We start from the raw sequence: 10,771 nt of genomic DNA, 5'->3' as shown, positions 1-10,771 counted from the left end.
ATTGCTAATTCAGTTGGTAGGACATTTCAATACTATTCATATTACAGCAGGATCAAATTATCCCACTTCTGCAACACCTAAAGATGGATCCAGTGATTCACCAAGGCCTACCACCATGCCAGGCTTCATATTTTAGCACCACACCTACAATTCTGGCAGACCCATTTTATTAAGCACCTAGCACTTCAGTTTCAAAGTATGGCTCCCATTCCCCCTTCCCTGAAAAAACAATGGGCTGATACCTCAAAAGCTTTCAGCTAATTAGAAGTGCTTGCTAGCACCCTTTCAGAGGCTGGTATAGTTCCCCCCACCTCAGGAATTATGAGCAGTGTTATTCTGTATTGCTATAGAAATAACCAGCCGTAGAAAATTAAAAACACACTGGTGTAATTGAGCTTGAGGCTTTGTTTAAGGAAGCTTTTTGATCACAGAAAGAAAGTGTTCAAATATGATTCAAAGATCGAAGCCGAAATTCCTTGAAGTGGTATAGTCTTTATTGCAGCGCTGGATGATGCACAGGGGATCTCTCCACCTATCGTGCATACCCAAGGTGGAAAGCAGTCTTGAATTTATACAATCAATCTATCAATATTCTACAAGCGCCTATACATATTCCTTACCTATCCCCGCCTTCCCTCGCTTCTCATGCTAATTAGCCTTTTGGCACCTTGCGCCTGCGTAGAGCCTCCCAAGAATTGTGGACAGGGGTCTTTGGGACGTGGGCAGGGGTCTTTGGGAGGAAGACCCCGAGTCTTCCTCACAGTGTACTTTTCACCTTTGGTCAGGAATCTGCTGAATTGGCACGTTTCTTAATTGCGAGAGCTGGTTGTTGCCAATTCTTCCATTTGTTGTATCTTTATAATGAATTCCAATGTCCAGTTTTGAGATTTATAGTCCTTCCATTTGTTTCTCTGTCTGTCTACCGCTTCCTTATCATGAGTTCCAGCGTCTTGTTTCGAGATATACAGTCCTTGTCTGGGGATTGTCCTTGCCTCCCCAATGCCTCCCCAATGCCTCCTTAATCAAATACCACAAGGAGTTTCATAATTCCACAGATCAAACTATGACCTGAAGCATCATTTCAACTTCTACAGTAGTTTTCAAGTAAGAGTTTTGAAGTGTGGTAAAATATTGGAAGTAAATAACAGCCTGTTGCCCAAACCCTATTTATCTGAACACAATATTCCCTACTACATAGGCTACAGGAAAAATCCGCATGAAGGTAAAAGGAAGCAAAGCCTGCTGGCAAGTATTTGAAATTGTTTCCATTTGTGTCATGTATTAGCAAGAGCCATAGTCTTGAGAGAAGGCTTTCACTAATGTGTCAAGGAAGTAAGTAACCCCGTTACAAAAAGAGCCCTCAATAATCCAACTTGCAACACCATCATGGCATGGATTGACAGCTCCCATAAATGACCCAGTTCCCAAACGTTCTGATCTGCATATCACTAGCAGGCTGTTAGTGCAACTCTCTGTGCAGTCTGCTCCAAGCAGTAAGAGTTGTGAACACAGCTCCTGCAGCCAAAAGTACCTGTTACTCAGATTCATGCATCACCAACAGAAGATGAGCATTATATACATGTACCATATAATTTTAAGGCAACATTATAGCAATGGTTATTTCTAGCAAGTAGTAATTTATTTATTTATTTATTTATTTATTTAGTGCTTTACTCATTTGTAGGTCATGCTTTTCTACAAACCATGTCAGCATACGTGAATGGATTATTTCAGATTTTTATATTAAAACAACAGATAAGACCAAGTCGGTCCTACTAATGACATGGAACACTGCTTTAGCATGTCTGATGCAGCAATTTGTAAGTACACAGAGCTTACTCCACCCTAAAGACTTGATAAACAAAGAGACATTTAGAAAGCTAAACTGTGAAATGACTGAAACAAAAGGGTGTATTTCTAGCTTCAGTTCCCTAAAGCATTTAAGTACTTCTCAGAAACAGAAGACAGGACAATGCCCTGAAGAGCTTCAATCTAGTTTTAGACATGATGTAACAAAGCTAACTATGATAAAAGTAACATATCCAGTGTTTCAGTAACACCAAATCCCTTTTCTATGTTACCCACCTTAACCCACACTGCAGGTCAAATAGCTCTACTGTAAGCACTGCTGTAAGCCCCCAACACACATGTTAAGAGGAGCGTAATGCACACCCAGAAACTCAGTTGGAGCATCAGCAGCTTCCTGGTCTGCGTACAGCTTTGTATACATGCATGAATTTACAGTTAACTGGCAAATGTTCAAACACCACAAAGAAATGAGCAGCACATCACAATTTAGGACTCTAGGCTGACATTAGGAGCAGACTTTCAAGCATTTGTGGAATAACCACATAGCTTTAAATACGGTGATCTACTGTTTCAAGGAAAATACGCTGAATAGCCCAAAAACACAACTCAGTTCCTCTTGAACCACTTCCATCTTCAACTAAACTAATAAAGCCACAGATTTCCAAGAACTTTGAAAAGAGCATCTTCCCACACGCTGTCTCCTTGTGTCTATTACTAACATGCTTATTTGCCACCATCTATCATCGAAACACGTGCTCAGCTAACACCTAAAGTACTGACTGTACTAACTCACCACTGTGTCTCTTATTTTTTTCCTTCATCTTCTGAGATTTGATTTCCTCAAGTGTTTTTATTCCAAAATTCAGATTGCCCTCTGAAAATAGGAAACAGTTCATGAGACTGGCTTAGAGGCACTCATTGAGGACCACAGCTCCTCAGGCTTCTTAGCGCTCAGCAACTTTCTGAAGTATTTAGAATAAAGCTTGTCAACACTCCTCACAAGTGAAAGAGCCAGAGAACCAAGGGCATTTTGCCCCTCCTTTCATCCTTCAGGCTTAAAAATGTAGTTTTAATTTTAATCCATTTACACGATATTAGATCCCTCTATCGTTAGATATGGCTTATCAACAGTGGTTGCAAGGCTGCACGTGCAGCCATTTCAACTCCATGCTGTGGCCCTGTTTTGTTCTCCAAAAATAAAGAAAAGGAGTTCACCTTTCTGACCCAATTGGCACATGATGGTATTCATGGCAGAAATGAGATCATGGAAATAACCGAGTCCATTCAGCACCCCTACATTTTGTTGTGTTTTTACACCACACTGCTTTTGAGTTAACTGTCAAGTTCTTCTGATTTATCCTACTAAGGTGCTGGAATACCTTGTTTAGTAGCAGTAGAACTGCCTTTGCGAGTGGAAATCACCCGTAATCCATTTTTGCCTTCCACAGCTGGTTGCTGGACAGGAGTTTTAGTTTCTTCTTCCTCAGAAAGTTGGTCTGAAGGGGAAAAATCTATTCAGTTATGCATAGACCAGATTGTTCATGATTACGTAGCTCATGCAGTGACACTTCAGCCCATGCTTCATATAAAAAACTTTGTTGCTCTTTTGTTTTGTTTTGTTTTTTAAAGGGCTACATTGACCTGATGAACTCCTAAGTAGAATACACTAGGACAAAACATCTAGGACTCTAGATTCTCTCTGCAGCTTTAACTACTACACAACACATTGCTCTTCAGACAGAAAAAAGAAATTTCCTTCCTAGTTTCACATAGAACTTTACACAACAGACCAGCTAAAGCCAGGAGTGGTTCTAAGCTTTCCTCCAGCATTTCAGGTTCTGTCCACTGACTGCCGGACAAAGCCACCAGTGACCTGGCCACACTGCCTGCCCTATCGCTAGTCAGACCTCAGGTCATCTGTGATTTCTACATTCCTTTACAGCACAGATTCCTTCAAGAACCAAAGATTTACACAATCATTTACAGCACAAATTCCTTCCAAGAACCAAAACATGCTCACCATCATCATCTTCATCATCATCTGCAGCATTGATTACAACTGAAGGGTGTGTAGGGCTTGGGACATTTTCAGAGTTTTCCACTTTCATCACCCCCTTAGCTGTGGAGAGGGATTTGACTGGACAGAAAGTTTGTTTTGCTGCAGTGACATCTGAGCCACTTTCAGATCATCGTCCGCGGACTCAGGCGGACTTGGCAGTGTAGCTAGAGGAAGAGGATGATCATCGGTAATATGGCAGTTTAAAACTTTGACCACAATTTAGCAAAGAGGTGGTAGGAAAGGCAGATAACCCGCACAGACAATGAATTCATCATCTCCTTTTGCCCATCCCATCACTGTTTACACCGTCAACAAAGACTTCCCTTCGAACAACAACACATCTCCCTACCACCCAGCAAAAGATGAAACAACAGGAAGCAAACTGCAAGGCAAACATCATACAAAGCCAAGAGAAGCTGAGCACGAAAGCAGAAAACAAACACCAGCAGTACACTCGGTGCAGTACACCTATGACTGCAGACCTTTTCCTGTACTCACAAATGAACAGTTACCTGATGCCCCCTACAGGATTGGCACCCACTAAGTAATACTCCAAATTAAGTCTTCAGCACTTCAAGAAAAAGGACCTAAACTCACTCTTGCTTGGTGGGAAGAATTGTCCATCGATGTAACGTCCCTTTGCATGATGAAAAGCACAGTTGGCTTTCTGACAGCCTCCCGGCTGCTTCTCCCAGTAGCAAGGAATCTCACTGCACTTTTTCTGAAGACAGAAAGAAAGAAAAGCTCGTGATAACATGCACCTGAGGCTTGCAAAGAGATGCGCAGCTCCAGATCATGACAGCTGTCACAACACAGTGCTGAAACATCATTCCAAAGGTCAGTTTCTCAGTTCAATGGAGTATTTCTGGGCATATTCACAAAGTTTGCATAAGCTGGAACCACTATGCACATTTAGATTTGTCATCATTCAGTTTGAGAAGACAGGCACTCTCAGACACCAGTTGAGGGTGGGTTAAACTAATACACCTAGGATTATACTAGCATTATTCAGAGGGAAAAAGAACATCTGAAATTGCCTAGGTTAACCCTGTCTAGAACTACTTCTTGGAGACTTAGTTCTTCTGCACCTTTAACTTTCCCCACTTCCTACCCCAGGCAGCTAGAACAGCGTTATCGGAAGGACTGTGGGTCAGAAGAGACCTGAGAGTTCATTATCAAGCCTGCTCCCATGACGATAGAACAGCCTGTTTATTACCCCCCTGCTCCAGCAGGTTTTAGCAGTCTATTTAACAGCTATTCTGCATCTGTTGAGAAAACTGTCAGCATCTAATAAATATATATATATATATCTTGCTAAGACATACCTAAGGCATTGATTTTATTTTCCTCTGCTTCCTCCCACCCCCTCTCTTGGTAACAGAAACAAGTATGATTTTGAAGCAAACAAATCTATCCTGCAAAAGCACAATCAGTACACCTACGGCACTGAAAAATGCTTTTGTTGATTGATTTTGAGAACACATCGTTAGGCACTCACGTCAATTTCCATGTGTCTGAATCGGCAGACGTTCCTGAAACAACGACCCTCCTGCCACAGCTTGCAGACCGTCTCATTGCCCAGAGCAGCTTCGCAGTGGTGGTAGGCACATTTGTCTCCCTGGAACCAAAAGGAAACCAACGAGGAAAATAGAGTACAGCCTCAAAAATGGCCATGCTGCTGCCTAATGTTGCTACAACTGAATTCAGAATCTATCTGGTTCTCAAGTTAACCAAAGACCAGCGTGCTTCCTCCTCCTAATCTACTCCTTCCTGAAAAAAAATGGGAAAAAAAAAGCAAAGCAAAGGAAAGCCAGCCATACCTTGGTACAGGTAGAATAGAAATAGAAGTAGCAATCGTCTCCTTGTTTAGACATGCCGACGAGTTCTGCTAACAAGCTCGGCTTCTCTCCACAGGGCCTTCCTCTGCTCTTGGAGAGAGCTGTCTTCACCCTTGCTTGGGCTGAAAGTCTTCTACTGGCTTGTGAGCAGGGAAATCTTCTTTTGAAAAGTAACCCTAAAGAAAGTAACAAGTGAAAAATAATGAGGAACCAACATTTTTCCAGCTTTCTTCAGTTCATCAAATCAAGTTATCAGTCTCTCGAAGAGAGCAAAGCCTTGAAATCAGCTGTTACATGAACTAACTAAATATGAAAGTTCCGTAAAGCTGCCAGGAGCTTTGTCAGCAAGCGTTCTCTTCCACATCCTCAATAAGATGACTTGGAGCACATCTGGAAGCCTGAAAACGGAGTCACTCCTTAAAAAACCACCTGATCATACATGCAAGTCAATAATCAACTCTGGCTACAAATAACTTCTCTAGAACACAGTTAGGACGCATTAAACAGCACGTTCCAGGCACTGTGGGTCTTCCATTTCACCTACCTGGACAACCTCAGCAAAGTTATCGATCTTCAAAGACTTCCAGTTAACTTCTCCTGTAGGCCAAACCAAGACTGAATCCGTGAATTAAAAATAAAGGGGTAGGAAGAATTTTCCTCCTCACTTTGCCAAGGGAACCTCTCATCCACAATTCAAACATAGGATGTGCTTTTAAACGGCTTATAACTAATAGAGGAAGCAAGTCCATTTGAATGCTCTCTCAGACTGGAGACAGCCAGGGATAGTTAGCTCTTCAAAAAAATAAAAACCAAAAAACAAAACAAAACAAAAACAAAAAACCCAGCGCATTTAGAGATGAACTCGTGATTCAAAGTGGCTGCAAAAATGAGGCTCCATCTTCCACAGCCAGACAATTTAACTTTTTTTTTTTTTTTTTTAATTTAAAATTCAGTATGTTCCAATCTCTGGTCTTCAAGATTTCTTCACCTATTAAGAAAACACAAAAACCTTTCCCCGTCTTTATTACCTGTACAGCAAAAAACATACCAGTGCATATAAATCCACAGATGTGCATACGCATACACACATCTGTGTTTATACACACACGAGGAGGGAGTGAGAGAAAGTTAGCAAGAGCGACAGTGAAAATCAGAATTTTTGCCTTTTCGACACAGAGAGCGCGTAAAAATTCTCTCATTTTGAGGGAACTAGAAAAAAATGGGGGCTCTACAAAAGATTTTGATGAGTATGCCTTCGAGGCCGATGCTTTGTAAGATGAGTGATCTGGGGGCCAGCACACAAATATGCAGACGTATGTACATGCATACAGGATAAACAGATCTATACACACAAGCGTGCACAGTATATGTTGTATGATCTCCATAGCGAGAACAACTCGTAGCCCTGATCAGACACGTAGAGTTGCAATCAATTAACAGCAGGAAGACAGCAGATCAAGGGTACAGCAAGCTTTGAGAGGCAGGGGAATGCTCACTTTGCCAGTGGCATGACTGCATGATGCCAAGGATTTTGAATTAGTTGGATTTTTTGGAAGCAATTGGGTTTTTCTTTCTGCGCTGTAGCAAATACCACAGGTTTGCCACCACGTGCTGTTCCCTAATCCATATATCCATCCTCATCCATTGCTGCAGGATCATGAAAGGTTAGAGAAGACGACTTAGGTCCAATTTAACAGCCAATGATTTTTCGATGAGCAGAGCTGCAACAGATTTTATTTAGCCACAAGCATTTTTTTTTTCTTTTTTCTGAGATGAAGTCAGAAATTTTAATTATTATTTTTTTTAAAGACACTAAACACAAAACCTGCAACCAGACCAGATAAAGTTCAAATTAGAGTGATTCTGAAACCTTTCATTAAAACGCTGCACATTTCTGTGCAAATTATTTCTGACTCTTCTGGACAAAAGTGGATGAAATAGTTCTTACAAATTAATAATCAAAGGTTGGAACCTTTTACTCACACAAACACTAGTGAATTTTCCAGGAAATATTTTTTTGGCAGGGAATTTTCTCAAATCTAAAATAAAGAGAGGAAAAGTTGGCTTCTCATATTAGTTACTGCTTTTGACTGCTGGGCAAAGGGAATAAAAACAGTAGTTAAGTGCAAGCTTTCCTTCTCTTCTTTACTATGGATAGGAATCGTCACTTCGGACCTTTAGCACCTTCAGAAACACACCCAGTGCCATGCAGGTTCCTCTGCATCTACTTCTAACAATTACTGGTGCTCCTTAGCATGGAAGTTTGACTCAAAACACTCTCCAGATTTAGCTCTTTTGACTGCCCAAGGAGCTCATCATTTTGCTTGTTGCCTTCCAGTTTCCTGAACAGACCGGGAACGCTGTTCAGAATCTGAATGGATCTGGTCTAAGGAATGGGAAGAAAGCAAAACCAAGCATACCTCGCAGCCCTAAATTCCAAAAAAGCAGTCTCATTTTAAAAAGGACCTCAAAAGCTTTTTTTTTTTTAAACTGACACCTGCTAACACGGCAATCCGGGCGCTAAACCAACTGAAGTTGCCCCTGAAAGCCTGAATAAAAATGAGTAACTCTGGTGCACTCAGCAGGTCTGTAATAGAAGTTGGTAAGATTTTTAGATTTCTTTTTTTTTGCTCCAGGGTGCTGGTAAAATGTTTGCATTAAGAGATTTTGAACCTTTTGTACCAAAGAATTAGAGATGCGCTACAGTGCCAGTAGCTGGGGGTCTGGAAATACACACCAACAAGTGTCATAAGCTTTGCCTTTGCTGAAGGAAGATAAATAGTACCAAGAAAATCTGTCTAGTTTGTTTTACAGGCTTGTCTTTCTCAGTATGGAACAAACTGACCTCCCTGGTCTAACTTTGCAGTTGCCTATTCTGCCTTTGTCCTGGAGAGAAGAGCAAGAAAGGAACAAATCTATTTTTGCACTCCAAAAACGCATTAGAGGAGGATTATCACACCCACCTAAGGGTACTTCCTTGTTTGTTTATAAAGCACCAAGTATTTCTCTTGGACAGTCTCTGTAGCTGGTCTGTTTTGTGCCTTCCATTTATAATAAAGATATTAAGATGCTTACCCCTTGTTTTTTGTTTTTTGTTTTTGTTTTTGTTTTTTTTCTAACGAACAGTGGAAGTGGAGAGTCGGATGACAAGCAAGAACAAACACTAGAAACTCCTTGTTCTGCCCCTGCTTTTTAATCACCCAGCATCACCCCGGCTGCAAAACAGCCTCTGCTGATTTACCTGCTTGTTAAAGCACCCCACAGGCTGCAAGTGCGGTGTGCTAGGTGTCAAGTTCTATTTAACGGTGCACAGGTAACCATTCATCTTCCCACATTCGAAGCACAGAACAGCCTCTTGCTAACAGAACTCATCCCTGCTGCTGCAAGAAACCTCATGGCCTGCAGGAAAACCTCAAGCTAAGAGTTCCAAAGCAAAAGCAGAAAACGCATGATTTGTACTCTTTATATTGGAGTGAATTCTAGCTGCTAAACGCTGCCTACATCTGAGGGCACGTGCTGAGGCTGGGGGGAAGGACACTCAACACCCACTGACAGCAGGAGTGCAAAGATGATAGCCAAGAAGGCAAAGGTTAGAGCTGAACGCTGCCTCAGCTTCCTCCAGCAGCCAGCTGGGGGTCACCTTTCAGCACGCTCTCTGAGACTCTGAGCCCCGAGTTACCGCAGCCGCCAGCTACAGCTGCTCCTTGCTGGCCCAAACTATTGGAAGAGTCTTCAAACTTCAGGGACCTGTTTTATGACAGCCTCGAGATCCAATTAACCTGTTCCTGAAGGCGCTGATCGTCCTGGTGTTTCTGGAGCTGTCCAAGAACAATCCTGAACTGAGGCACTCGTCTGATCAGACAGTGCTTTGGCACAGATTTGTCTTTAGCTTGACACATCAAGGTGAAGAGGAATCGATTCTTGCAAGCAACCTCTCAAGCAGGGATCTGATAAGGTGACCAAAACGACAGATCTGTTGTACAGATCTGAGCACGTCCCTCTGCAGGGAATCACTTTCAAGCCTAAGATGTTTCACCCATCTCCCTGCCCCAGAGCGACACAAGTAAAGCTCTTAAGCAATTGCTAACCTGTTCTCAGTGCTCACGAGTCCCAAATCACTCATTTTACAATCTATAAACCATGGCAGCTGGCACCTAGTTGGCACACGGTGACACTGCACACGTTGGCAGTGTCGTCAGGAGCTGCAAAGTCAGGGCTGAGGGGGTTAAGGGAAAACCACACATCAGTTTAGCAACTTGGCTCTCGTAGGATACTTCCTACGGCAGGAGTTTCAGCAAAGCCACTCAGAGGGACCTGCTGGCTAATTCAAACGGGACTTCTGCTGGAGCAGGCAGAAGGCAGCAGGAGATATCCAGTGGGCATCGCTGTCAGTCTGTGGCAGTTTGGGGTCCAGGTATCAGTGGTTAGGTGGGGTTTTCTCTGCTTCACTTTATCCAAAGCTGTGAAAAAATATTTCTTTTAAAGCACTGTACAGTCCCACGTTAAGGATGGAACCAGCTGCATCAACTTCCAGTACGACAGTGTTGGAAAAAGGTGCCTTTGGTGGTCAGGAGCACAACAGCTCTGCTGATGTGTTAATTAAGTGTGTTCTTACATCTGAGTTTCCTCACAGCAGTATGTAGCTGAGGGGGTCCAACTTTCCCAGGGAAGATTTATGGTTTTTCTCCTACCAAGCACCAGCTCAGTATACAAAGCTCTGTTAATAACACCCAAGCATGTAGATGGAATACAATTGTTTTCCTTACAACCCCCCAGTTATTTCCATGTCTGTTCTGGACCTTGGGATCTCTTTTGGGAGCTACATTACGCAGAGCAATACGATAAGGCTGAGATCACCGCTGCCTCAATGTAATGCAAAGGTGAAGGCCTTTATGACAGCCAGTTTGGAAATGAATGCAGCCCCATCTTGTCAGCATCAGAGCAGAGCCAGCTCCAGATGGCTCCAAAAAGGAGCTGCTGCTGGCCAGAGCCGAGGCAGGGAGTGCTGCTGGGTGGGCTTCGGGGGAGCAGATTTAAGGAAGGGGGGAAAATACTGCTGTGCAAC

At 42.6% G+C, this 10,771-nt stretch overlaps 1 pseudogene; it reads right to left on the bottom strand.

The window, feature by feature from the left end:
• Positions 1–476: 476 nt before the first annotated feature.
• Positions 477–10,166, bottom strand: LOC139998603 (zinc finger CCCH domain-containing protein 11A-like; annotated as a pseudogene).
• Positions 10,167–10,771: the final 605 nt, after the last annotated feature.

The sequence above is a fragment of the Anas platyrhynchos genome, chromosome W (genome assembly GCF_047663525.1).
Source record: "Anas platyrhynchos isolate ZD024472 breed Pekin duck chromosome W, IASCAAS_PekinDuck_T2T, whole genome shotgun sequence".
Lineage (NCBI taxonomy): Eukaryota > Metazoa > Chordata > Aves > Anseriformes > Anatidae > Anas > Anas platyrhynchos.
Note: the sequence above shows the minus strand (reverse complement) of the source record. Positions and strands in the feature narration are given on the sequence as shown.